We start from the raw sequence: 26,814 nt of genomic DNA on the forward strand, positions 1-26,814 counted from the left end.
CAATCTATTTGACATTTGTGTGGTTTTGAACCGCCCATGATTGGATCATGATTCAATTGCATTGCATATCATTTGCATTGTTTCAATTGCATTGCATTTTCATTTGCATTGTTTATACATAGTTTTATATATATTGCATATCATTTTGCATTCATTTTGCATGTTATGCATGTTGCTAACGATATCATACCTGTTAAGTTTTCTTTCTCTTTCAGGCACGATATTGTATGTACGGTTCATTTGAGGCTGGTGCAACCAGACGAACCGGACAGGTATTGTACTCTCCGCGTGAGACGTATTGAGAATTGCATAATTCTCTTACATCCTTTCTGCATTGTAGTGTAGTTTGGTGTATGCTAGCTTAAAACTGTTGCATTATTATGCTTCGTTACAGCTTTCTTTGCATGATCATAAGCTATGTTCGGCTTTGTGCATTGTCTTGCATTTTGCCCCTGCCTTCGGGCGCATATCTTTATTGTCTTGCATGTTTGTCTAAGTCTTCGGCCTTGTCAAAAATGGGTCGTCTCTGAGCTTTGACATTCACTCCCGTCATTGTTATGACTTTCGAGTTCTGTCAAAGAGGGGCAACTGTAGACACCCCATTTTTGACCGTCCTCAAGACTTGGACGTCACCGCTTGAACACTCGGTGATCATCCATGTTTGTGTTCGTCTTGAGTTCCCGGAGGTCTCGGTTGCGCACCTTACCTTAGGACCTCTAAACTCGACTGTTTTGTGTTTGGTTTTGCACCAAACACTTGTGCTTTGCCTTGGAAGGGCAGGGAATGGCTTGTGGGCCATCCCCACACATCACCGGCCAGGGCTTGAGGCCACCGGCTGTGTTTTGCTTCCACCGGCCAAATGTTTGGCAGGCCGGCACTATAGATGGCCGGCCGGCTATCTTTTTTTGGTCAATTGCATTTTTGGCCGGCCGACTACTGTGCATCTGCTTTTGCAGATATTTTTGTACAGTTGGCATACACTTTCACCCCCTCCATACACGTGTATGGAGGGATTGCCCTCTTGTTAGCTTCCTTTGGAAGCTTTACAAGACCATTTTGTCTACAAAAGAGAGGGTCTTCTCTCTTGTTGAAGGGTTAGACAAGTTAGACAATTTAGAGAGCATTTTCAGAGGGTCTTGATTTTTAGGGTTAGGGTTCATATATCCTTCATCTCTATATCTCTCTCTCTTTTGTGTTTTGTGTGTGTATTTAGCTTTAGTTTTGCACACAAACACCTACTACTACACCTTTCTCTTGGAACTAAGGTTCTAGAGGGTTGTTTTTGAAGTTTTGAAGCTGGTTTGGACCTAAGGAGACTGCTGGTCCACCATTTGTGAAGAGGGTCTACAAGGGTAAGACTTTTGTCCCTTTTTACCCCATTTTTGCAAAGCTTTTTAGCCTATCTTGAAACTGTTTTTGAGCTTTGTGTATAACATAAAAAAGTTCTATTTTTAGGCCCTCTAAATAGTTGTTTAAGGTTGCTTCAAGCTTTGGGGTTGTTTGACCCCTCTTAAGCCTTGTAAGGCTCCATTTTGTGCCATTTTGGGTGAGCTCCGAGACCTTGGTGTTTGGGCCTCCTCACCACTGAAATCTTGAGGGATTTCAGAGGTGAGGATGGTGCCTTGAGGTCCCAAGAAGGAGAGGGCCACCCCCTCTCCTTGTTGTCCTTGAAAATGATCATTTTTTGCCTCTTGATGGAGCACCTAGCTTAGGCTCATGTTGACCATGCCTTGGCTATTTTTTATGCTTATTATGCCATAATATAGCATTGTTGTATGTTGGTTTTGGTACACCATGCTTGCTTAGCATACATGCCTTGTAATGCCATTTTGTTGCCTTAACATGCCTTAGGTTGTAAACCATTGTTCTAGCATGCTTTAGGCTTAGCTTTGTGAAGCTTTCATGTTTATTTTGCCATGTTTAAGGTCTGTCCTTAGTTGTTTGGGTCGACTTTAGCATGCATTGCATAGCCCCTTTGCATTTTAGCTTGTAGGCTTCAAGTATGTGAGTGTATAGCATGCATTACTTGCTTTGATTTAGTGAGTTGGGACTATTTTCCATGTCATTTCAGTCCACTTAGCATGCTTGTATACTTGCATTTCATGGCTCTTTGATGTTTCAAGAGTTTGTGTTGCATGCTCCTTGAAAGTGCATTTGTGCATGCTTCCATGTGTAAGTCATTTAGATGTCATCTAAGTGGTTTTTGGGGTTCATTTTGACATGCTAAAACCCTGATTTTAGTTGCTTAAATCATGTCATGCTTGGTCTTGATAAGTGTAGTCCAATGCCTCTTTGGTGAGCCTTAGGCGTTGGGCTTGGTTGCATGATATGCTTGCTTTGTTTAGTTGGTTTGGCACCTCCTATAGCATGATTTTCAGAGCTTCATTTGCATGTTAATTGTCCATGGTATGCCTCTTTTAAAGTGCGCTTAAAAGTTGCCTTTATGTGCTTAAATATTGGTCCATGTTGTCATGTATGCTTGCATGTGCATTTGGCCTCATTTCCTTGGTTGATGGCCACTGTTTTGGGCTTCCTTAAGGGCTTCCCAAACGAGCTTAAGTCCATCCTTTGCTTGTTTGCATGCTTACCATGCATGTTTGCTTGCATACTTGCATAAATGCATTGTATGCCCATGTTGCATGCTAGTTCACATGCCTAGGTTACACTCCATCTAGCATGCATGCCTTGTTCCTTGATTTAGTGATGGGAGTTGGGCCTTTGTTTATTGGTTTGCATTGCATTTGAAATCAACATGCATAACTTGGTCTCTTGGGCCATCACGCATTGAAATGCGCGATTGATGGTCCGAGAACCAAGGACCATGTCTCTTTGAGTCATAAACATGATAAGGGATATGGTTGGTGCATACATTGCTTGAATTGCATTGCCATGCAAAGCTCTGTCCTCTGCTGTTGTCAAACGGATTCTGCAGGAACTTTTTGCCGATCGACTGCACAGAGTGCCGACCGGCAATCCATAGGTGGCCGATGGATTCATTTTGGCCGATCGACACCAAATCATAGCCGATGATGATTCCCTCCAGCCGGTGGCATTCCCCAACATCCAGTGAGCACATCCTGAGACTTTGGCAGTCTTCAGAGAAGCAGAGCAGGGAAAACAGAGGCGGCTTGTGCATGGTACTGGACTTCTGAGCAAGACCCGAGCATGCGTGCATTGGACCCTCTTCCCGAGGCCCCTCTTTTATTGCTTTTCTTTGCTTAGTTAATTTGTTAATTAATTAGGTGATTTGTAATAATTAATTAGCTTGCGAGTTAGTTAATTTGTATTATTCTTTCGGTCCCTCCGAGCGAGGGCGAATTTGTAATAAGTGTGGTTGAGTGTGTGCATGTCTTCCAACCCCCACTTCTTTCTCCCTTTTACTTACCTGCTTTGATGGTTAGTAATAGGTCATGTTTAATTTAGCATACCTTATGCTATGCATGCGTGCATTATTCATCAGTATTGCATGCACCGGGCTCGGCACATCATGCTAACTGCATTAGTATTTCAAATCTAACTTGAATACATGATGTTGGTACATTTCATATGCCACTTCTAGATTAGCCGAGCCTATTCTAGTGACATTTTGTATGCGTTGCATTAGGCACTTAACATGGACTTGGATCATACATTGATTTGCTAACGAGTTCCCTGTTTTGGCTTGGAGTACTACGTAAGTATTTATACTTTAGCATACCGCATGCGTGTGGATGTTGACATGACATCATGCTTACCATGTGGCTAGATGCTTATGTGTTATAAATTGCCTAAATGCCTGTGGGTGAAGGTTGGATTGTCTGAGTTGGAATAGCTCATTGAAATCCGTGTTTTAGCCTACTTGCGAGTAGCAAATTCCAGAACATTTTTCCAAACAAACGGATACGCAATGCTTATTTCCAAATTAGGCGATCTAGTCTATACTTTTGTGCTGTGCGTATAACATAGTAATTCTAGGCTAATAATCGGGATAAGAACACATAACGTTTTCAAAATCGGATATTACGGTTAGTAGAGGTCGATCTTTGGATCGGACGAGAGGGGGTGCTCATAGCTGACCTTCCCCAATCGTACCCAAGCTCCCGAGCCGAGGCAACTTTGGTGATGACGGACACGTGGCCTTTGGCACCGAGTCAAGGTTTCCTAAATTTCCCAAAACAAAATATTTAGGTGGCGACTCTGTATCTGGCAAAGCAGTCCATGTTTGGCACTTCTTTTCAAAAAATCTGTTTTTCAAAACGATTTCCCGGATTTGGACTCTTTGGTTTAGATTAAGAACCGTGACAATTGGAGAGTCCGAACTGTAGTAGACCCACAAACAGAACGAACGGGACTCACCCTCCCGGGGCGTTCGGGGACGTCTACAGTGCTTTCAAATAAATGTGGAGACGAAATTCTTTTATATTAACGTAGGGGTTTAAATAACCAATGCTGTTTTGTGAAGAAATACTTGTGGAACTAAAATAGATAATTGGAAAGAAAACAAATAGTTTTATACCTTGTGTTCAAATGGATGTTTTTGGAGAAAATGTACTTATATAAGTGTATTTTGAATATTAAAGTGTCATATTATGCATATTATACATCACGGTACATTCATGATCATAGATATCTGTATGTTGTTATTATTTAGAATAATGTTGAAATCTCTATTGGACTTTATGTTCATCTCACGTTGCTAATCATTTTTTAGGTGCACGTTGGGAGATGATTCAAGATCGGTGATATTTCTTAATTGTTAGCCATCGGACCTATAGTTGTGGGCGCCATTGTTGTAAAATGGTTAAACCCTTACTTTAATGTAAAGATGTAAGTCTAAGCGTATCATGTTCTAAATGTAATTCATGTTGCATTCAATATATGTGTGATGAGAGGACTTTCCTTTATTTATGAATGTAATGTATGTATAGTTATGCATGTTCTTAATGAAAATGGATTTAAGTTAATTGATATGATAATGTATTCGGGTAATAAAAAGTGGGGTGTGACAATTAAACAAATGCACCCTTTCGAATTAAATTTTCAACCGCTAAGCATTTTTGCCAATTCCTTCATGTGATATATTAAGACATATGAGTTTAATTACTACTTTCTTTTGTTAAATGAACTATAACTTTCATTTAATTTGTAGCAACAAGTCAAAATAACTAGTGTGTAGAAGGTGTTTGATAATGTATGTCGTGTTTGATAATTTTATTCGACACTTAAAATTGAATGTATTAAATGATAATCAATTAATCTCGTTTAATTATTTAAATTGATATTGCTTACGAATTTAAGTACCTCTTAAAATGTAAAAAAAAATAAAAAATTAAGTCATAAAACTTATTTAATTATGAATGAATTTATAAATACTAAACATAAGCGTCAATATACATTATTATAAACTCACTACCACTGTTTCCGCTACCAGTATTACTATCACTATCACCATGACCATCATGACGCCCCCACTACCACCATGGTCAACACCATCATCATCATGCCACCGCCACTGCTGCCACCACCCCTACCACTACTACCACCACCACCTTCATCTTCATTGTCATGATTGCCATAAACTCCACCATCATTTTATTACTACCATCACACCACCACCATTGTCATTATTACCACCAATGCAACTACTACTATAACCCTTTACCTCTACAACCATTGCCACCATTGTCATAACCACTACCATTATTACACCACCACTGTCACCTCTTTTTTATCTCCATAACATTACATTTCCACCATCACCACAACCATTATCCATCTATCTCTACTACTATTGTCATCAGCGTGGCTAATGCCGCCTCCTCCTTCTCTACTACACTAACTTACCATCACAATATACAAATTGAAAGATACAATTTGAAAATAATAAATTTCAAATTTCATCTTATACATATCAAACACCTCGTTTTAATTCAACACTTCAATTTTTACCAAATGGTTTTACTTTTAGCTTAAAAAATTCAGCATTCAGTTTTTAGTATTTTGGGTTGTTTTGGAAACTAACTATTTTAATTAGTTCTTTTAGCTTTTTACGAAAGACGTGCAGAAAAATAAACAGAAAAGATGACTTTTTAGTAGTAATTGTTTGACTTTTTGGCTAAAATAGGTGGTTCCCAAACTTGCACTTAATTTTCAGTTTCAACTTTATCAAACACCACCTTAATTAAGCATTTACAATGAAATGTATTAAGTGAAAATCAATTAAGCCCGTTTCATAACCACAAATGGTATCACTTAAAATTTTAAGTAGATATTAAAATGTAGGCTAAAAATTAAGTGATAAAAAACTTACTTAATTCAAATTGAATTTAAAAATGCATAAGTATCAACAGATGCCATTATAATCTCACAATCGCCACAATCACTACCAGGAGCACCACCACTACCGCCACCATATCCTTCCATGACCACCACCTTTATCACCATTGTCATTCTTCCTAAAAGCATTAGCATCATTTCACTACCACCACTACAGTTGACATTGCTATTACCTCCATTACTACAACAATTCCTACAACCCTTCCACCACCACAATAACACTATCTTTACACCACCACCACCACCCCTTTTTTATCTTCACTATATTGCCCTCCCACTGTCACTACAACCACTATCTCTCTATCTCAATCACCACCACCAACTCTATGATAACCCCGTTCTATGATATACGGTTAATTGTTAATTATACTTGTGATTATGTGCTTAATGTGAAATTAAATGCTAATCATGTGGCTATGTGTCTTTTAAATTCATATATGTCCATTGTAGAGAAATCTGTTTTGTATTCTAGTATAAACTGAATGGCCGTAGAGGCGTCAGAAACCAAAATTGATTATACCATTGTGATTTGCATAATTTTTAGAACCTACGGTGCAAATTGATTAAAATTTGATTTGGAACAAAATAATTAGATTAAACTAATTAAATTAAGCCTAATCAATTAGCACTAAACCTTAATTAGCAATTTTGATTAGGACAACATATAAATATGTTCTAATGTGCTTAAGCTCATAAGGTGAGCTCAAAAATTTTGAAATATACACTCTAAGGAGAGTAAACTCAACACTTAGAGAGAGACAGAGAAGAGAATTGTGAAGGAATTGAAGGAGATTTGAATAATTGAACTAAAATACACTGGAATTCAAGCCTTAGGTATGATTTTCAACCTTAATCCTTATAAATAAAACATGTAGAAGTTGAATTCATCTAGTTCTTGAGTTCATTTGCATGTAATTGTACAATGGAAGCATGACTTACTTTGATTTGGGAGAATTGAGTTGAATTATGTACATGCATGAATGAATCACCAATTTGAGTTTGAATTTCATGGAATTTTCCACACACATGAAGCTACATTTGACATTTTTGAAGATGTTTCATAGTTTTACCACTTCTCATCTCATGCATGAGGGTTTTGAAAATATTTGAAAAGAAAAGAGTGCAATTCATATCATGCATGGTTTCAACCTCATGATTTAAGCTTGATTTTTGAATTTGGTCCATGATTTCGAGTAATTGGTTTCAAATTGGAAGTATTTTCATGTTATACAATGTTTTTCCAGGTTTTTGGTATCAGCTTGCAAGCTATGAGCCTTTGGAAACATGTTTTGAACTTCAAACACAGTTCTAGAAATTTCAGAATTCGACCGGTTCGCTCGAGCGCAAGAAGTGGCGCTCGAGCATAAAAATTTAGCTCCTAAAAGTTTTACAGACAATTGCACGAAGGCTCAAGCGACGAAAGTTGCGCTCGAGCGAACCTTGTGCTGAACTGCTCTTGGCTCGAGCGACCAGTTCTTGCGCTCGAGCTTAAAATTCAAACAACCAGTACTTTTTTAGAGTTTTGCAAACTACTCGAGCGAGCAAAGTTGCACTCGAGCGGAGTGCCCTGTTTCAGGAACTTTTGAAAAGTAGTTTTATGTAAGTTTCCACTCTCTTTTATTTTTGAGCATTCTTAAGCACACATTGAGGTTCGTAAATGAATTAAAGAACATGAAAGAAACCTAAGAGAATTAAGCAAACTAAAGAACGAATTGAATTGTATTATGACCCAATGTGTTGTGAATTATGTAGGGTCAAGTGCGAGGACAAATCAAGCACCGGAACACTGTAAGTAATATCTTAGTAAAGATATTTTTTTGTATGCATTATTTTCGAAGTGTTACCTGTGTGGTAAGCTTCTAAACTTCTAAATTGGTGCTATGAATGAGTATCCCATCCATTTGATTCGTAATGAAATATGTGAAGTGATTGATATATGAATGTGAAATGGGCCCAAGGTCGTTTGGTATAGTGACAAGGATACAGATTGGGCCTAAGGCCATTTTGTATGACTGTTAAATGGACCAAAGGTCATTTTGAATAAGGAATTGATTGGACCTAAGGTCGTTTTGAATACGAATGAAAATGTGAACAAGATCATGGATCTAAAAGTGTACACAAATGTGAATATGAAATGTTGAACCCATGGTCGTTTTTCATATAATGGACCCAAGGTCATTTTGTACATAAGTTGGACCCGAGGTCATTTTGTTTATGAATATGATGTATTGGACTCGAGATCGTTTTGCTTTGTTATGATCTATAATCTGACATGAATGAGAAGAGTATGTCAAATGTTTAAATTATAAGTATGATTTATTTATAAACGAATCTCGTTCATTAACCTCTTTACTCTGGTATTATTCACTAGGTGTTACCTCATTCTATTTATATGTATATAGGTGAGCAAAGAGATGTCCCGCCCCAACCTTAGTGAAAGTGTGCAAGAGTACCCAGTTTTTTAAGTTAGCCAAGTTTGCCTTACACAAGAGGCCTTACTTTTTCTTTTTTTTCCTTTTGTGGTCATGTGTGACCAAGTTGTATATAACCTTGGTTTTGTTAAGACTACTTTTGAATGATCTTAGGCACATATAATATGCTTATGTATGTCATGTGTGAGTTATTATATACATGTGAAAAGTTTTTATTATGCCATGTATACACAGCTCATTAGACAATCTTTGCATCTTGCTTCTGCATTTTGGCCCCCTATCATTAAATATATTTTGATTTCGGTCTGAGACCATAGATAATCTCATGATTACTGGCCGGTTATGATCCTAACCTATAGGGGCGAGTTCGTATCATGATAAAGTGGTATCAGAGTACAAGTAATAAGTTACACACTTGTCTAAATGAGTAATAGAGTGTCTAGAAAAGATCTAAGTTGCATTCATATGATAAATATATACTTGAATGCATTGAGATTTTGTTAAAGTGACTTGGAATATGCAACTGCATGACATATAACTGTTGCCTAATTATATGCATGTGCCCTTTTTGTACATGAATATTGTGTATACTTTTTGTATGAATTATAATGCAAGTCTCATTGGATAGTGGTGAGAACAAGAGCCTATGAGCTAGAAGAATCCTCCACTGCTCGGGTAGACTAAATAGAGAGAATGATGTAGTACATGGCAGAAATACTGAGGCAACAATAACAGTGGCAACAACTGCCACCCCCACATTTGGTACAACCTGTACAAGATTTGCAAAATGATGACCGAACAATAGCCCTTACTAAAGAATTTAAGAAAATGAAGCCACCACTATTTCATGGGGGTGTGCTGGGTCATCGGCATTGAAAAGTTGTTTGAAGTATTCCCATGCCTCGAAACACAGAAAGTACAATTGGCCACCTTTACACTGGAGGATGAAGCAAGAAGGTGGCGGATGCTAACTCGTGATGATAACAAGGGCATAGATTGGACATAGTTTCTTGCACTTTTTTATGATAAATATTTTTCACAATGTGTCTGCGATAGAAAATTGTCTGAATTCGAATGACTGAAGCAAGGCAATATGACTGTTGAATATGAGGCCAAGTTCACTGAATTGGCTAGATTTTCCCCGCCCATGGTTGACACCAAAAATAAAAGGCAAAGACGTTTGATGGTGGTCTTCGCAATGATATTTTGGAAAGGGTGAACGTATTGAAACTGCCCACTTATGTTGACGTGCTAGATCGAGCTTTGATGTTAGAAACTAATATGGCCAATCAAAGTAAACCACCAGCTAACTGGAAAGCTAAGAGGCATGGCTTTTTCTTAAAGAAGAGATTGTCAAAGAAGCAAAATACAGGATCCTCAAGCACTTCAGGCTCCACTAGAGATACGACACCAACATGTACTGAATATGGTAAGAAGCATCGTGGTGTTTGTTATCGTATTGCTAGGGCTTGTTACAAATATGGTGAAATGGGACATATGGCAAGGGATTGTACCCAAACTGAGCAACAAAGAAGTGGGAAACCAGATGCTAGTTCGAACGGATCAATCTCAAAACCAGGTAACACTATGAGGCCTGCTACTACCAGGGACACTTTGAGACACTTGTCCCAAGTGACATACAAAATACTGAAGCTGTTGTCTCAGGTACTATCTCTATATGCAGTCAAGATGCTTTTGTGTTAATTGATTCTTGCTTAACGCATTCCTTTGTGTCTACTATATTTGTATCTAGATTGACTAGACCTCTAGAATGATTGCCATATTTGTTATGTGTATCTGCTCCATCTGGGGAATCTGTATTGTGTAAAGCTATGTATCATGTTTGTGATATATGAATTGGCAGTGCTATCTTGTATGTGGATTTGTTACCCTTGGACGTTAGGCACTTTGATGTAATTGTGGGTATGGATTGGTTGTCTAAATACTATGCCACTATCGACTGTGTAACAAAACGAGTTGTGTTTAGACCGCCAGGACATGTTGAATTTGAATTTGTGAGTAATGGGGTAGTGCCTCCACCTTATCTGATCTCAACAATAAAAGCATGTAAACTGCTTAGGAAGGGTGTCAGGGTTACTTGTGTCGTATCTTGACTGAACAACATGTGAATGTTAAGATGGATAGTATTCCTGTTATTAGAGAATTCTCGGATGTATTTCTTGATGAACTGCTAGGGGGATTGTTTGACAGAGAAATAGAGTTTACCATTGATGTTGTCCCAGGCACCCAGCCTATCTCAAAACCCCCTACAGAATGTCTACTGCTGAAATGAAAGAATTGAAAGAGCAGTTGTAAGACTTGCTCGAAAAAGGGTTTATCCGACCAAGTACTTCGCTCTGGGGCACACCGGTGTTATTTGTAATGAAGAAAGACAAGACTTTACGTTTGTGCATTAGCTACTGGGAATTGAACAAGGTAAAGATCAAAAACAAATATCCATTGCCCCGAATTGATGATTTATTTGATCAGTTACAAGGTTCACAAGGTTTTTTCAAAAATCGATTTCAGATCTGGGTATAACCAGTTGAAAGTGAAGGCAGAAAATGTTGAGAAAATCGAATTCAGAACAACATATGGTCACTACGAATTTCTTATTATGCCATTTGGAGTGACTAATGCACCTGCAGTATTTATGGACCTTATGAACTGGATTTTCAAAACTTACCTCGATGAATTTGTTGTGGTTTTCATTGATGATATTTTGATTTATTCGAAAAATAGTGTGGATCATGAACAACATTTGAGGACTATTTTGCAAACACATAGTGAAAAGAACTTATTTGCTAAACTAAAGAAATGTGAATTTTGGTTGGATGAGATTATTTTCTTAGGGAATGTAATCAACAAAGAGGGGATTTCAGTAGACTCACAGAAGATAGAGGCAATTGTGAACTGGCCTACACCAATGAATGTAACAGAAGTCTGTAGTTTCATGGGTTTAGTTGTGTACTACAGAAGATTTGTAAAAAAAATTTCAAAAATTGCAATGCCGCTTACCCAACTTGCACATCAACAAAGAGGGGATTTCAGTAGACCTATAGAAGATAGAGACAATTGTGAACTGGCCTACACTAATGAATGTAACAGAAGTCCGCAATTTCATGGGTTTAGTTGTGTACTACAGAAGATTTGCGAAAGATTTTTCAAAAATTTCAATGCCGTTTACCCAACTTGCACACAAAGGACAACCATTTGAATGGAATGATGAAAGAGAATCTGCCTTCCAAAAATTGAAAACGAGATTGACTACTGCACCAGTGTTGACATTGCCCATAGGTACGGAAAACTTTGTGATTTATAATGATGCATCTTATAAGGGTCTGGGTTATGTATTAATGCAGGAAGGAAGGGTAATTGCTTATGCCTCTCAATAGCTGCGATCACATAAAAAGAACTACCCAACACACGACTTAGAATTGGCCGCTGTTGTGTTTGCTTTGAAAATCTGGCGGCATTACTTGTAAAGGGCGAAATGCGAAGTTTACACAGATCACAAAAGTTTAAAGTATTTCTTTACTCAAAAAGAATTGAATATGCAGCAGAGAAGATGACTTAACTAATAAAAGATTATGATTTTCAGATTCAATATCACCTAGGGAAAGCCAATACAGTTGTTGATGCCTAGAGTAGAAAATCAACGGGAAACGTGGCTTGTCTACTCACTGAGCAAAATGAAATTCTGCAAGACATTGAGAAATCCGAGATCGAAGTAGTCTTATATGACCAAGGTGAAATGATAGCTGTCATTTCAGCCGAACCAACAATTATTGATGAGATCAAACTGAAACAAAGGGATGATGAGTTCCTCAAGAAAATAATCAATGAATTTGAAGCAAATCCGAGACTGGGGTACAACGTTGAAAATGAAGTGTTGAAATTTCAAGACATATCGTATGTTCTGAACATTCCTAAATTAAAGAAGAGAATTCTAGATGAAACTTATAAGTCAATGTTTGCGATGCATTCGGGTAATAACAAAATGTATCGGGACTTAAAACAGAGCTATTGGTGGCCTAATATGAAATGAGAAATTGCAGAATATGTGTCTAAATGTCTTTAGTGTCAGCAGGTTAAGGCTGAACATTAGAAACCGGCAGGCCTACTTCAACTTTTCCCTATTTCGGAATGGAAATGGGAGCACATAACCATGAACTTTGTCGTTGGCCGACCTCGGACACCTAGAGGTATGGACTCTATTTGGGTTATAGTTGATAAATTGACTAAATCTACACATTTCCTGCTTGTGAAAACTACTTATGATGTCTATAGATTAGCCACTATATATGTTGATGAAATTGTTTGTCTGCATGGAGTTCCGGTGTCTGTTGTGTCGAATAGAGATCTGAAATTTGTGTCTAGATTCTGGAAAAGCCTACAGAGAGCAATTGGGACAGAACTGAGGTTTAGTATTGCATTCCATCTGCAAATAGATAGACATTCGGAACGGACTATACAAACTCTAGAAGGTATGCTTAGAATGTGTGCCTTAGAGTTTCAGGGCAGCTGGGAGACTTACTTACCATTGGCAGAATTTGCGTACAATAACAGCTTCCACTCATGGCGCCGTATGAAACCTTGTATGGTAGAAAATGTAGATCACCAATTTGTTGGACTGAAGTGGAGATAGGGTCTTGCTTAGGACTGAACTAGTGCAAATAACCACCAAAAAGATCAAAGTTGTTCAACAAAAACTCAGGACAGAATAGAGTTGGCAAAAGAGTTATGCGAATGTTAGAAGAAGACCTTTTGAGTATGAGATTGGTGATCATGTGTTCATCCGTGTAATTCTGATGAAAGGCCAATCATGATTTGGCAAAAAGGGTAAGTTATCACCCTGTCATATTGGACGATTTCAGATTTTGGAAAGACTTGGTCCAGTTGCTTATAGAGTTGTGTTAGCACCGGGCATGGAGCAAATGCACAACGTATTCCACGTGTCAATGTTGAGGGGTTATCTCTGAGATTTGTTCCATGTAATTGATTATCACCGAATAGCCCTTGATGAAAATATGGAATACAAATAATGGCCAGAATGAATCATTGATCAACAAGTAAAGTAACTAATGAACAAATCCATTCCAAAGTGAAATTCGAGTGGAAATAATATTATGGAAGGGATGCCACGTGGGAGAAAGAAGAAGAGATGCGACAACACTGCCCATATTTGTTTCCGATGGAAGGTAACATAAGTTTGGGGGACCAAACTTCTTAAAGGGGGGAAGAATGTGATAACCCCGTTATGTGATATACTATTAATTGTTAATTATACTTGTGATTATGTGCTTAATGTGAAATTGAATACTAATCATGTGACTATGTGTGTTTTGAATTCATATCTGTCCATTGTAGAGAAATTTGTTCTGTATTCTGGTATAAACTGATATTGAGGGTTGTAAAGGCATCAAAAATCAAAATTGATTATACCATTGTGATTAGAATAATTTTTAGAACCTACAGTGAAATTTGATTAAAATTTGATTTGGATCAAAATAATTAGATTAAACTAATTAAATTAAGCCTAATCAATTAGCACTAAACCTTAATTAGCAATTTTGATTAGGACAACATATAAATATGTTCTAATGTGCTTAAGCTCATAAGGTGAGCTCAAAAATTTTGAAATATACACTCTAAGGAGAGTAAACTCAACACTTAGAGAGAGACAGAGAAGAGAATTGTGAAGGAATTGAAGGAGATTTGAATAATTGAACTAAAATACACTTGAATTCAAGCCTTAGGTATGATTTTCAACCTTAATCCTTGTAAATAAAACATGTAGAAGTTGAATTCATCTAGTTCTTGAGTTCATTTGCATGTAATTGTACAATGGAAGCATGAATTACTTTGATTTGGGAGAATTGAGTTGAATTATGTACATGCATGCATGAATCACCAATTTGAGTTTGAATTTCATGGAATTTTCCACACACATGAAGCTGCATTTGACATTTTTGAAGATGTTTCATAGTTTTACCACTTCTCATCTCATGCATGAGGGTTTTGAAAATATTTGAAAAGAAAAGAGTGCAATTCATATCATGCATGGTTTCAACCTCATGATTTAAGCTTGATTTTTGAATTTGGTCCATGATTTCGAGTAATTGGTTTCAAATTGGAAGTAGTTTCATATTATACAATGTTTTTCCATGTTTTTGGTATCAACTTGCAAGCTATGAGCCTTTGGAAATATATTTGGAACTTCAAACACAGTTCTGGAAATTCCAGAATTTGACCAATTCACTCGAGTGCAAGAAGTGGCACTCGAGCGTAAAAATTTAGCTCCCAAAAGTTTTACAGACAATTGCATAGAGGCTCAACCGGCGAAAGTTGTGGTCGAGTGGTCCCTGTGAAGAACTGCTCTTGGCTCGAGCGACCAATTCTTGTGCTCGAGCCTAAAATTCAAACAACTAGTACTTTTGTAGAGGTTTGCAGACTGCTCAAGCAACCAAAGTTGTGCTCAAGCGGAGTGCCCTGTTTCAGGAACTTTTTAAAAGTTGTTTTATGTTCCAATTTCCATTCTCTTTCATTTCTGGGTTTTCTTAAGCACACATTGAGGTTCCTAAATGAATTAAAGAACACAAAAGAAGCCTAAGAGAATTAAGCAAACTAAAGAACGAATTGAATTGTTTTGTGACCCAATGTGTTGTGAATTATGTAGGGTCAAGTGCAAAGACGAACCAAGCACTAGAACACTGTGAGTAATATTTTAGTAAAGGTATTTTTTTGTATGCATTATTTTCTAAGTGTTACCTATTTGGTAAGTTTCTAAACTTCTGAATTGGTACTATGAATAAGTATCCCATCCATCTGATTCGTAATGAAATATGCGAAGTGATTGATGTATGAATGTGAAATGGGCCCAAGGCCGTCGGTATATTGACAAGGATACAGATTGGGCCTAAGCCGTTTTGTATGACTGTTAAATGGACTAAAGATCGTTTTGAATAAGGAATTGATTGGACCTAAGGTCGTTTTGAATACGAATGCAAATGTGAACAAGATCATGGATCTGAAAGTGCTCACAAATGTGAATATGAAATGTTGGACCCAAGGTCGTTTTATACATAAGTTGGACCCGAGGTCGTTTTGTTTATGAATATGATGTATTGGACCCGAGGTTGCTTTGCTTTGTTATGATCTATAATCTGACATGAATGAGAAGAGTATGTCAAACGTTTAAATTATAAGTATGATTTATTTATAAACGAATCTCATTCATTAACCTCTTTACTCTGGTATTATTCACTAGACGTTACCTCACTCTTTATTTATATGTATGTAGGTGAGCAAAAGGAGGTCCCACCCCAACCTTAGTGAAAGTGTGCAAGAGTACCCAGTTTTTTAAGTCAGCCAAGGCTGCCTCACGCAAGAGGCCTTACTTTTGTTTTGTTTTTTTTTTTTTTTTCCTTTTGTTCTTTTGTGGTCATGTGTGACCAAGTCGTATATAACCTTGGTTTTGTTAAGACTACTTTTGAATGATGTTGGGCACGTATAATATGCTTATGTATGTACTGTGTGAGTTATTATATATATGTGAAAAGTTTTTATTGTGCCATGTATGGACAGCTCATTGGACAATCTTTGCATCTTGCTTCCGCGTTCATTAAATATATTTTGATTTCTGTCTGAGGCCGTAGGTAATCTCATGATTACTGGCCAGTTATTATCCTAACTTATAAGAGCGGGTTCGAGTCATGACAAACTCACAATCGCAATATAAAATTTAAAATTTAAATTTAATATTATATATATCAAACAATTTGCTTTAGTTCAAAACTTAAATTTTTATTAAATAATTTTTTGACTTAAAAAAATTTAATATTCAGTTTTTATTATCAAACAACTTTTTAACTTAAAAAATTTAAGATTCAATTTTTAATATTTAATTTACAATTTTCAATATTCAATTTTTAATTTTATCAAACATTACTGATTATCAAGTTTGTCTGCATCCATAATATTTTATCTGTGTGATGACAACTTTTCAAATTGGCAATTTTAATCACCACAAATATTGAGACTCTGACAGTGGTTGCACTTGCACGTTACTTCACTTTCAATCCAAAAAATATTCCCTTTTGAATTTGTAGTTGCTTGTCCTCATCATCTTTGGACCTATTTGAACACTTGTGCTTGTTTGGACGTAGAGTGTGTACATATACAGAGAGAGAATTTACTGTGATTTTCCACTTGAATTGGATATACTGTGAATATTATAAAAGAAGATGGTTTAGTCAAATCTAGGACCAATATTAAATATTAACTTTTAAAAATTTGGACATCAATAATTATATAAAAACTTATTAAATCATTTTTTGCAAGTCTAATCTATGATAGATAAAGTTTAAATAATTTGTTTTATGCTTTCTTCTTGGTTGTGTAATATAATTTGTTTGTATATAGAGAAAGTAAAAAGTAAAGACAATAGAAGTACAATTATTATAATGTGTTCCAGTTAGAAATCGCAAAATAACAAGAAGTTGTGATCCTCTAGTTGACTTTCAAATATTGATCACATTGCCTTTATTTGTCTCTGTCTGATGATTTTATTGTCTATCTGTTTGTTTGAACAAATGCCTTTTCTTCATTTTTTTTATAATTATTTTTGTAATTATTCAGTAGTTTAAGGATATTAAATCAACCATGTTAATACGACACTCTTGTATCAAGGCCGGCCCTTAGACAAGGCATAAAGTTTGTTGCCCAGGCCCCTCGGATTTTAATAAAATTTAAGGCTCCCAATTAGGGATGAGAATCGTGTTGTGTCATTTTAGGTTCATATTAGTATTGCCTCAACACTAGCCCAATCTATTATTTTGTTGTCTTGTCATGTCGTGTCATGTTCTGTTTGTATTTGATTCGTGTTATGTTAACGTATCATGTGAGAAATTTTGACTTTTAATTAAAAATATCGTTTGGAATTGACTATTTTAGTTAGTTTTTTGACTTTTTACGAAAAGATGTGTAGAAGAATAGAGAAAGACGTGACAACTTATAATGACTTTTTAGTTTTTTTGCTAAAATCCTTACTCCCCAAAATAAATAAAAAATGTCTCTATAAAATTAATTTCTATTCAATTATTCATAAATTTTTATTGCAACTCAATTTCATTTTCCCAATTACAAATATATATATTATATTATTATGTTTTTATTACTAAATTGACTCTAAAATAGGTAACAAAAAATGCATATATTAAATGAAAAAAAAATTATATTACCTTTAAATTTTATTTTGCATATATTTTTATTCAACTGGATGAAGTTGCATAAAAGATTAAAAGATGTCATGATATCTCTTAGTAAAAATAATATTAAAATGTGTAACAAATTATACTTGACATGTAAAATTGACACTAACCTTACCAATTAAATGGTCAACCTTAATTTGCCAACTTCATGTATAATTTGAATTGTGTCAAAAATTACCATCCTTGCCCCAACTAATTTTAACTCTTATAGCATTTTTATTCTTATTTTTATAGGAGCTCTTACGGTATTCGTAGGCTAAAAAAATAAGAATATGATTCAGCTAATCTATGTTCACAATCTAAACTAAAGGGTGCTTATAGATAATGAATGCTTAATTAATAATTTTGTTTCTAAAAAATGCGATAAGTATAATATTTAATTAATTCTATGATGTATGTGGTTCAATTTTTATTTGCTATTACAATTTTTCATTTTGTTTAATGTTTTTTTATACATATGTTTTTTTTTTTATTGGTAATCTAGATTTTTTGTTTAATCATAATGCAATAAGACAATTTTTTTTTCTTTAATCTCTTTTAGTTATAATGATTTCATCATGTCTTGATTTTGGTACTAAGTAAATTTATTATACAATTTTTGTGATTATATATTCAAGTAGAATTTTGTATGGCTATTAGCAAAATAAAAAATATATATTATAACTACTTATCGTTTTATCCAAACAATTTAATTTTTTTTTATTACATATAAAAGGCCCAATTTTAAAAATTCACGTAGGGCCCCGAATAACATCAGGCCAACCCCGTCTTGTACCAATAAGAGAATAGATGGCGAGATAGATGGAGTCGACTTCACCCACTTTCACCAAGTAGATCGGAGACAAGGTTGCATTCATTCTCTTTTTATACGGGCTCATTGGTCAGGAACATTACATAAAAATATCGAAACAGAAGAATAGGTATTTATGTTCCTCTTTTAGCCTAAAAAATAAAAATAAAGATAAGTACTCACATTCTTCTTTTAGACTCTTGCACTTTTCTTGTCTTTTCTTTTCTTTTATTTTCTTTTTTAATTATTTTTTTTATCAAGTTGCCTCTCACACTAAAAGGAGTGTGAATCTCATTTTCAAAAAGAAAAAGAAAAAGAAAAAGTACTTGGAGGGACATACTTTTTGGGTTGTCCACGTGGCCGAGATTATTAGCCAAGGTACCACGTGGATGAACCAACTTGTCGAGATATGGTGCTACCATATTGAAACTTGAGATATTTGGATAGAGGATAAGAGTCCTAGATGAGTTGAGGCATTTAGCTCGGACGGAGATGAGGCTCTTTATTGAGATCGTTCTTATCTAATTAAGAGTCCAACATAAATGACGTGCTTGAATAGGGCATTGTTTATTATAAAGTAAGGCACCCCCGTAGGTCTAAGATAGACTTTTACTTGTGCATTGTTATCTGAGTTGATATCTTTGAAAGATAAGTGACTAACTTGATTGTCGGAGTGGCCCCGGTTGGACAAGCTACCGCTGTATTTCTTACTTTCTTGTGTGTAGGTGCTTGGTTTAATCTATTCTGTTGCGTGTTCTCCAGTTAAGTTCCCTAGATCTCTACAGAGAGATCAGTTTGGTTGTGAGGTCGGAAATCCACACCCACAATTTGGCGCCGTTTATAGGAACTTACTAAGAATAGATGGCCAACGCTGGACAAGAAGTCAGATTCAGGGATGACATAGATAGTGAGGATGAGAAGTACGTCGATCCAAACATTAGAGGACAAAACAATGAAGACGAAGTAGAGGAAGTGAATCTAGAAGCAAACAATGCCACCAGAGGCCGTAATGGTCCAATGAGGGGCAACCGAGAGGAATACTACAATGAGAGTGACTTCTAGGTTTGGAATGATTGGTGCTTGAGAAGAGACGATGAAGTGATAGACCTAGCAAACAAGTTGATAAATCTGCAAACCGTGGTGAACTTCATGATGCAGAACAAGGTGATGCAACCTGCATTGCCATTATCGGCAACACCGATGCCAACTGAGAATGTCGGTGCCTAGAAGAGAGGACAAATAATGGTGCCAACCATCCCATGGCACAAAAAGAGACCTGGGAACTCAAATCGACTATCGTAGAATGCCAGGTGAACGGAATCACGACAAGAAGATTCTTAGAGAACTCAAAGAACCAAAGGAACACAGATCAAGGGATCGCGACAGATCAATGGATAGGGCCATGACCTCAATGAAATACTACACATTGAGAAGTCCAAAAGAATACATCCCAGTATGAGAAATAGCACGCCGAAGAGATTGAAGTCGATTGATAGTCGAGTTCCCAGATAGAAGAAAGAGGACCTAAGGGATTGCCTCTAAAGGAAGAGGAAAGGCGCCAAGGTTATGTCCACCACGCAGCCGAGATCGCCATTCTCAGTGGAGTTGGACGCGTTCGAGGCACACAAGAGATTCACTATACCGAGGTTCTAGATCTACGATGGTAAGTCAGACCCAAACTTTCATGTTGGTTTATATTTAAATGCAATGTCTTTGTGGAGCGGGAACGAACAATTGTTGTGCAAGGTGTTCCCGTCAGCATTTGAGAAAAAAGCATCGAATTAGTTCCTCAAATTGCCGAAAGAATCTGTCAAGAGTTGGGAAGGCTTGGACGAGATGTTTGTGTCCAGGTTTGTTATGAACAGATTACAGCCATTGAGGATTGATTCCCTATTGGCCTTAAAGATTGACGATGGCGAAAGCCTTAAGGCTTATGCAAAAAGGTACTACAAGGTTTACAACCGGATTGAGGCATGTAACTAGGAGCTTGCAATTGTGTCTTTTAAGAATGGCTTGGAGAACGATTGCCCACTTCAGCAATCCCTTGCAAAGACCCTCTCGAAAAATATAGAGGATCTCATGGCAAGAATCGAGAAGTACGCAAGGGCAGAAGGACAAGAAAGAAAAGAAAGAGAGTATAGTAAAATAGAAGAAGTGAAATAGCTCACTAAAGCGTAGCCAAGGAAGTACCAGTACCGATAAACCGAAACCGGGATTGAAGTCCATGCAGGCCTTAAGTACTGTTTTTAAGATGTTGATCTACAGGATCCTAAAAAGAATTAGAAACCATCCTTACTTTAGGCCTCTGCAGAAGACCCCAAGGAAATACATAGGTAGGTTTCCTAGGAAGAAATATGCTTACCATGATGAGCAAGGGTACATGACACAAGGATGTCAAGCCCTGAAGCAGCATCTAAAGGACCTTGTCAGGCAAGGTCACCTGAAAGACTTGATAAACGAGGAGAAGATGAGGGAAGAACAAGCGAAGCTAGCTCAAGCACCGACAGAGCCACCACCACCACCACCACCACCACCACCCCTAACACCACAAAGCAGATAGACCATGGGTTATCAACGTGATCCACTTCAAGGTCAGTGCGAATGAAATTCGGGAAGAAACATAGAGGGCAAGCCACCTTCAACACGTGATCCAAGTCCAACAGAAGAAGCCAAGGATGGAGGGACACCAAAGGCCAATGATCTCGTTTACAGACGAAGATTTAGAGATAGTCTAGCATCCACACAACAATGTTTTGGCAGTGACCCTGAAGATTAGAGAGTGCCAGGTAAAGCAGTTATTGATTGACTAAGGCAGCTCTTGTAACATCATGTACGTTAGATGTTACAAAGAGCTCGGCATTCACAAGGATGACTTAGAGCAATCCAATCGCCCCATGGTCAGATTCAACGGAACGTCAATGTAGCCTCTGGGAACAATGAGTTTGGAGATTTAGGCGGGGACAAAGACTATAATCACAAAGTTCACCATGATCGATACGCCTTTTCCATACGACATAATCTTCGGAAGACCTTGGTTACATGCGATAAGGGTTGTTCCCTCAACCTTGCACCAGTTGTTACAATTCCCAACCAAGTTTGGGACCAAAAAAGTAAGAGGAGACCAAGTGCAGACAAAAATTTGCTTTATTGTAGCAATGAAGTACACTTGCAATGTCAAAGACGCAGAGATAGTTGAAGTATAAGACGAAGACTAGGAGGTCTTAGACGATGTCGGCAAAAAACTGGCTGACAAGAGCCAAGAACCTTTGAAAAAGATCCTGGTAAAGGAAGGAGACGAAAAGCGATTCTTTCTCCTTGGCTCGGGTTTAGCCACAAACCCAAGGTCATCTACCACAAACACAATGTGGATAGATCGGCTAAACAGAGAGCAAGGGGGCCAACTTTAGTCTATGTAGAGGGCGTAGAAGAGCAAATAGAGAGGTTTTTGGAGGCACATGCAATCCGAGAAATAAACTACCTAACCTGGTTGGCCAACATAGTGGTAGTTAAGAAAAATAATAGCAAATAAAGGGTTTGGGTGGACTTCATGAGCCTAAACAAGGCATACCTAAAGGACTGTTTTCTTTTGCCTAAGATAGACCAGCTCGTGGATGCCAAATTGGAACTTGAAAAGATGAGCTTCCTTGATGCATACTGAGCTTATCACCAGATAACCATGTACACATCAGATGAAGAGAAAATGACATTCATCATTCTAAAGGGACTTTATTGCTATAGAATCATGCCCTTCGGACTGAAGAATGTAGGGGCAACATACGAGAGACTTGTAACTAAGATGTTCAAGCATCTGATTGGGAACACCATGGAAGTCTACATCGATGATATGGTTGTAAAAACTAGAGAACCTTCTGATCATCTAGCCAATCTGAAGGAGGTGTTGGACATCTTAAAGGCATATCGGCTTTGGCTGAATGCCTCTAAGTGTGCTTTCAGAGTAGGGTCTAGTAAGTTTTTGGGATATATGGTAACCAGAGGAGGGATTGAAGCAAGCCTTGATCAAATCAAGGTCATCATTGATCTGAAGAACCCGATAACAGCTAAGGAAGTTGAAATTTAACAGGCAAAGTAGCGGCATTGAACGAATTCATAAGCTAGAGTTTAGATAAATACAGGTCATTCTTCCAAGTACTAAAGAAAAGCACAGATTTTCTATGGGCAGAAGCATGCGAAGTCGCCTTGGTCGACGTGAAGAAGTATTTGACATCCCTACCAGTTTTGTCAAATCCAGTTCTAGGATAGGAATTATTTTTGTACTTGGCAGTCTCAGACCATATGGTCAACACAGTGGTTGTCCAAGAAGAAGGAGAGCAAAAAACAATATATTATGTGAGCAAAACCTTGGTAAACGCAGAGACAATTTACCTACCTTTGGAGAAACTGACATTCGCTCTGGTGATGGATTCAAAGAAGTTTAACCACTACTTTCAAGCTCACATGATTGTGGTTCTCATAGAGCACCCACTAAAGTCTCTATTGCAACGCGGAGACTTGTTAGGAGGAATAACATGATAGGCTGTAGTTTAAAGGCTAAGGTTTAGCTGGCTTTGTTGTTGAGTTTACACTGAGTGCAAGCCCAAAGCCAAGACCCGTGAACCTCGGCCTAGGATACGCAGAAGAACCGAAGGAAACATTGTTGGCAGTACAGAACCCCAAGCCAACAGAATAGAAGGAAAAGTAGGAGAAACCAAAGCCTTGTGATATTTACATTAGGGAGTCCTTCCGCCTCTTTGTCGATGGCAACTCAAATCGGCAGGAAGTGAGGGCAGAAAGGGTGCTAGTCTTGCTAGATGGACAAATGCTAGAACAATCAATCAGGCTAGGGTTCAAGGCCTAAAATAACGAAGTAGAGTACAAGGCATTAATTAACGGATTGAAGCTAGTAGCAGCAGTCAAAGTTGATGAGGTGGTAGACTATTGTGACTCCCAACTCATCGTAAACCAAGTGACAAGGAAGTACATCACTCGAGATGAAAGAATGGTGGCCTATGTCGAAGAGGTTGTCAAGTTGTTAGCACAATCCAATAGTTGACGGCTTCAGCAGGTCTGCCGAGAAGGCAACAATCATGAGGATGACTAGCAAACCTTGCCTCAACAATAAAGTCAGACTCACCGAGAACAAATATGGTAGACTACTTGTCAGGCTGGGCTTCGAGCCCGTGATACAAGAATATGAGGCAATGTGCATAGAATTGGGCCCAAGTTGGATGGATCCCTTGGTCAAATTTATCAAAGATGGCAGGTTGCCAGAAGACAAGAAAGAGGCACACCAGATCAGACTCAAATCGGCAAGGTTCTGCTTGTCAACAGAAGGCCACCGCTACAAAAGCTCCTTCACTGGACCATTATTGCGATGTGTTCATCCCTCCTAAATAGAAGACTTCTTGTTTGAAATCCATGAAGGAGTTTGTGGAAGCCATGTAAGGGGCAGATCTCTTGCCCACAAAACCATTTTACAAGGGTACTTGTGGCCCTACAAGCAGAAGGATGCAAAAGCTTACATCAAGAAATGCGAGAAGTATCAAAGGTTTACACCTATGCCCATAATATGGCATTAATAATTATCAATTATATGAATTTCAATTTTTTGAATTTTATTCTTAATTAAAAAAAAATACTTCTAAAACCCTAATTTCAAACCCTAATTTCCTCTTAATTCCTCTTAACAAGCAAAAAATAAAATTTCCAATTCAACAAATATAGGTTGATTTATTCACAATTCAAAATTCCAAACCCCAATTTCAAAAAATATAGACATTTTGATTCACAAGCATAATTTCAAAATTCCAATTTCTGATTTCAAATTTCAAAATATAGACATTTCATAATTCCAATTCAACAAATATAGGTGAAGAAGATGATTTTGTGTATAGATCAAATATAGACATTTAGCTCAAAATGTCTATATTCCAATTCAACAAGTATGGCATCTAGCTCAAATATAGGTGAACAAATATAGGTGAAGAAGATGTCTATTATTTCTTTAGAAGATGATTTCAAAATATAGACATTTCAAATTATTCACAAGCATAATTTCTGATTTCTGATTTAGAAGCAAAATTCCAAACCCTAATTCCAAACCCCAACATTTTCACAACACTGATAAAACCCTAACACATTACAACCCTAACACATTAAATAATTGACATTTAAAACCCTAACATTCACATTTTCACAAACACACATTCACATTTTCAACCACACATTCACATTTTCACAAACACAATAAATAAATACATAAAATTCAAAAAAAAAGACAGAGCTAGATGCCATACCACAGAGAGAGAGAGAGAGCAGAGACAAAGAGTGAGAGCAGAGCGAGAGCGAGAGCGACAGTAAGAGTTGAGCAGAGGGAGATCGAGAGCGAGAGAGTGTGAGAGCAGAGGGAGATCGCGTCTGAAAGCAAAATCAGTGAATCCAAAGTGTAAAAAACGTGATTGGCTTGGGTGTCTTATATAAGTGTTGAGCAACACTGAAAGCGTTATTCCAAATAGCGTCTTATTAAGTACACAGTGAAACCGTTATTATAAATAGCGTTTTCTCCACAAAAGGAATGGACAGTGAAAGCACTATTTCAAATAGCGTTTCTTCATGAACAGTGTAAGCGCGATTTTGAATAGTGTTTTCTTCAGAAAAAATTTTACCTTAAAAGCGTGATTTGCAACTACACTTTCTTAATTAAAAGCGTGGTTTTGAATAGCGCTTTTACTATTCATCACATTTTGAGCTCTAAACAGTGAAAGCATAATTTGTAATAACACTTTAGCCTAATTTAAAAATTTCATCTAAATTAAACTTAATTTAAAAATTAAAATACAAAATAAGCTTAATATGAAAAAAGCCTCCCGAGATTCTCTAAAGGGAGAATCATTATTGTTTTGAAAAAGAATTTCGCAGAAATCAAGATTGCGTTGTTATTGTTCCGGTTGTTGAGTCAACACTAAAAAGCAGTGGTAGGTCCCGTCCCCATTTTCATTTCACGCAGCCTGATGGTCAAAGATGAGATTTTTGAGAAATGTTCTATCGCACAATACATATTATATGTAATTTTATATGAAATTATATAAATTTTTACGAATTTAAATAAGTGATTATATAAAAATATATAAATTGAATGAAAATTTGCACAAGATCATAAAAACTTATGTAATTACATAAATTTATATTAAATTTATACATTTTTATAAAACTATTTATGTAAATTTGTACAAATTTATGTAATTTTCTTATAGAGTTGCATATGGTGTGTAATGCACACCCAACAGATTTTTCTTTAATTTTTTTTTTATAAGAGAGGGTAAGTATCATAATTTTTTTAATTTTTACACCGGAAGATTATAATAGTCAACAAAACTTTTTTTAAAATTATGTTGAAAATTATTGCTCTTTCACAATCCTCCACTGTTGGAGTTGTCAATCAGCTATTAATCTTCTCTCCCGTTATAAAATTCAATTTCTATGACACTAATTTTTCTTTTTTAAATGCATAGATTTTGGGGAAAAATAATTGTTTCAAAAAGGAAGAACTAATTGTGGTAACTCAATTTGCCACATTTGTACATTCTTGATTAAAAGGCCAAGAGTCCAACATTAACAAAGCCAAAGCTTATTTTGCGGCTTCTTTATTGTATTAAATATTATTTCTTTTCATTGTAGCTCTAATTGTGTATTGTGGAAGGGATGAGCTTTCGAGACTGATGTGCAAGTCCGTGGGGTATATTACGATTTTGTTTTAATAATCTAAATTTAAGTCATTCGGTAATTTTAATTTCTTCATGTTATTCTATTTGTATTAAAAATAAAAAATAAAAAATAAATGAAAAAAAGAAAAGAAAAGACAAGTATGTTTAAAATATACCATCTATGTTTTGAAAAGAAATATGATAAAATAAAAATTTTATAATTATCAAAATGACTTTTTTTTTTAATAAATGATATACATAAAATAAAAAATAAAAACTCTACAAAATAAATGATTTGAATCATT

This window comes from Camellia sinensis, chromosome 10 (assembly GCF_055761805.1).
Source record: "Camellia sinensis isolate YWXY chromosome 10, ASM5576180v1, whole genome shotgun sequence".
Lineage (NCBI taxonomy): Eukaryota > Viridiplantae > Streptophyta > Magnoliopsida > Ericales > Theaceae > Camellia > Camellia sinensis.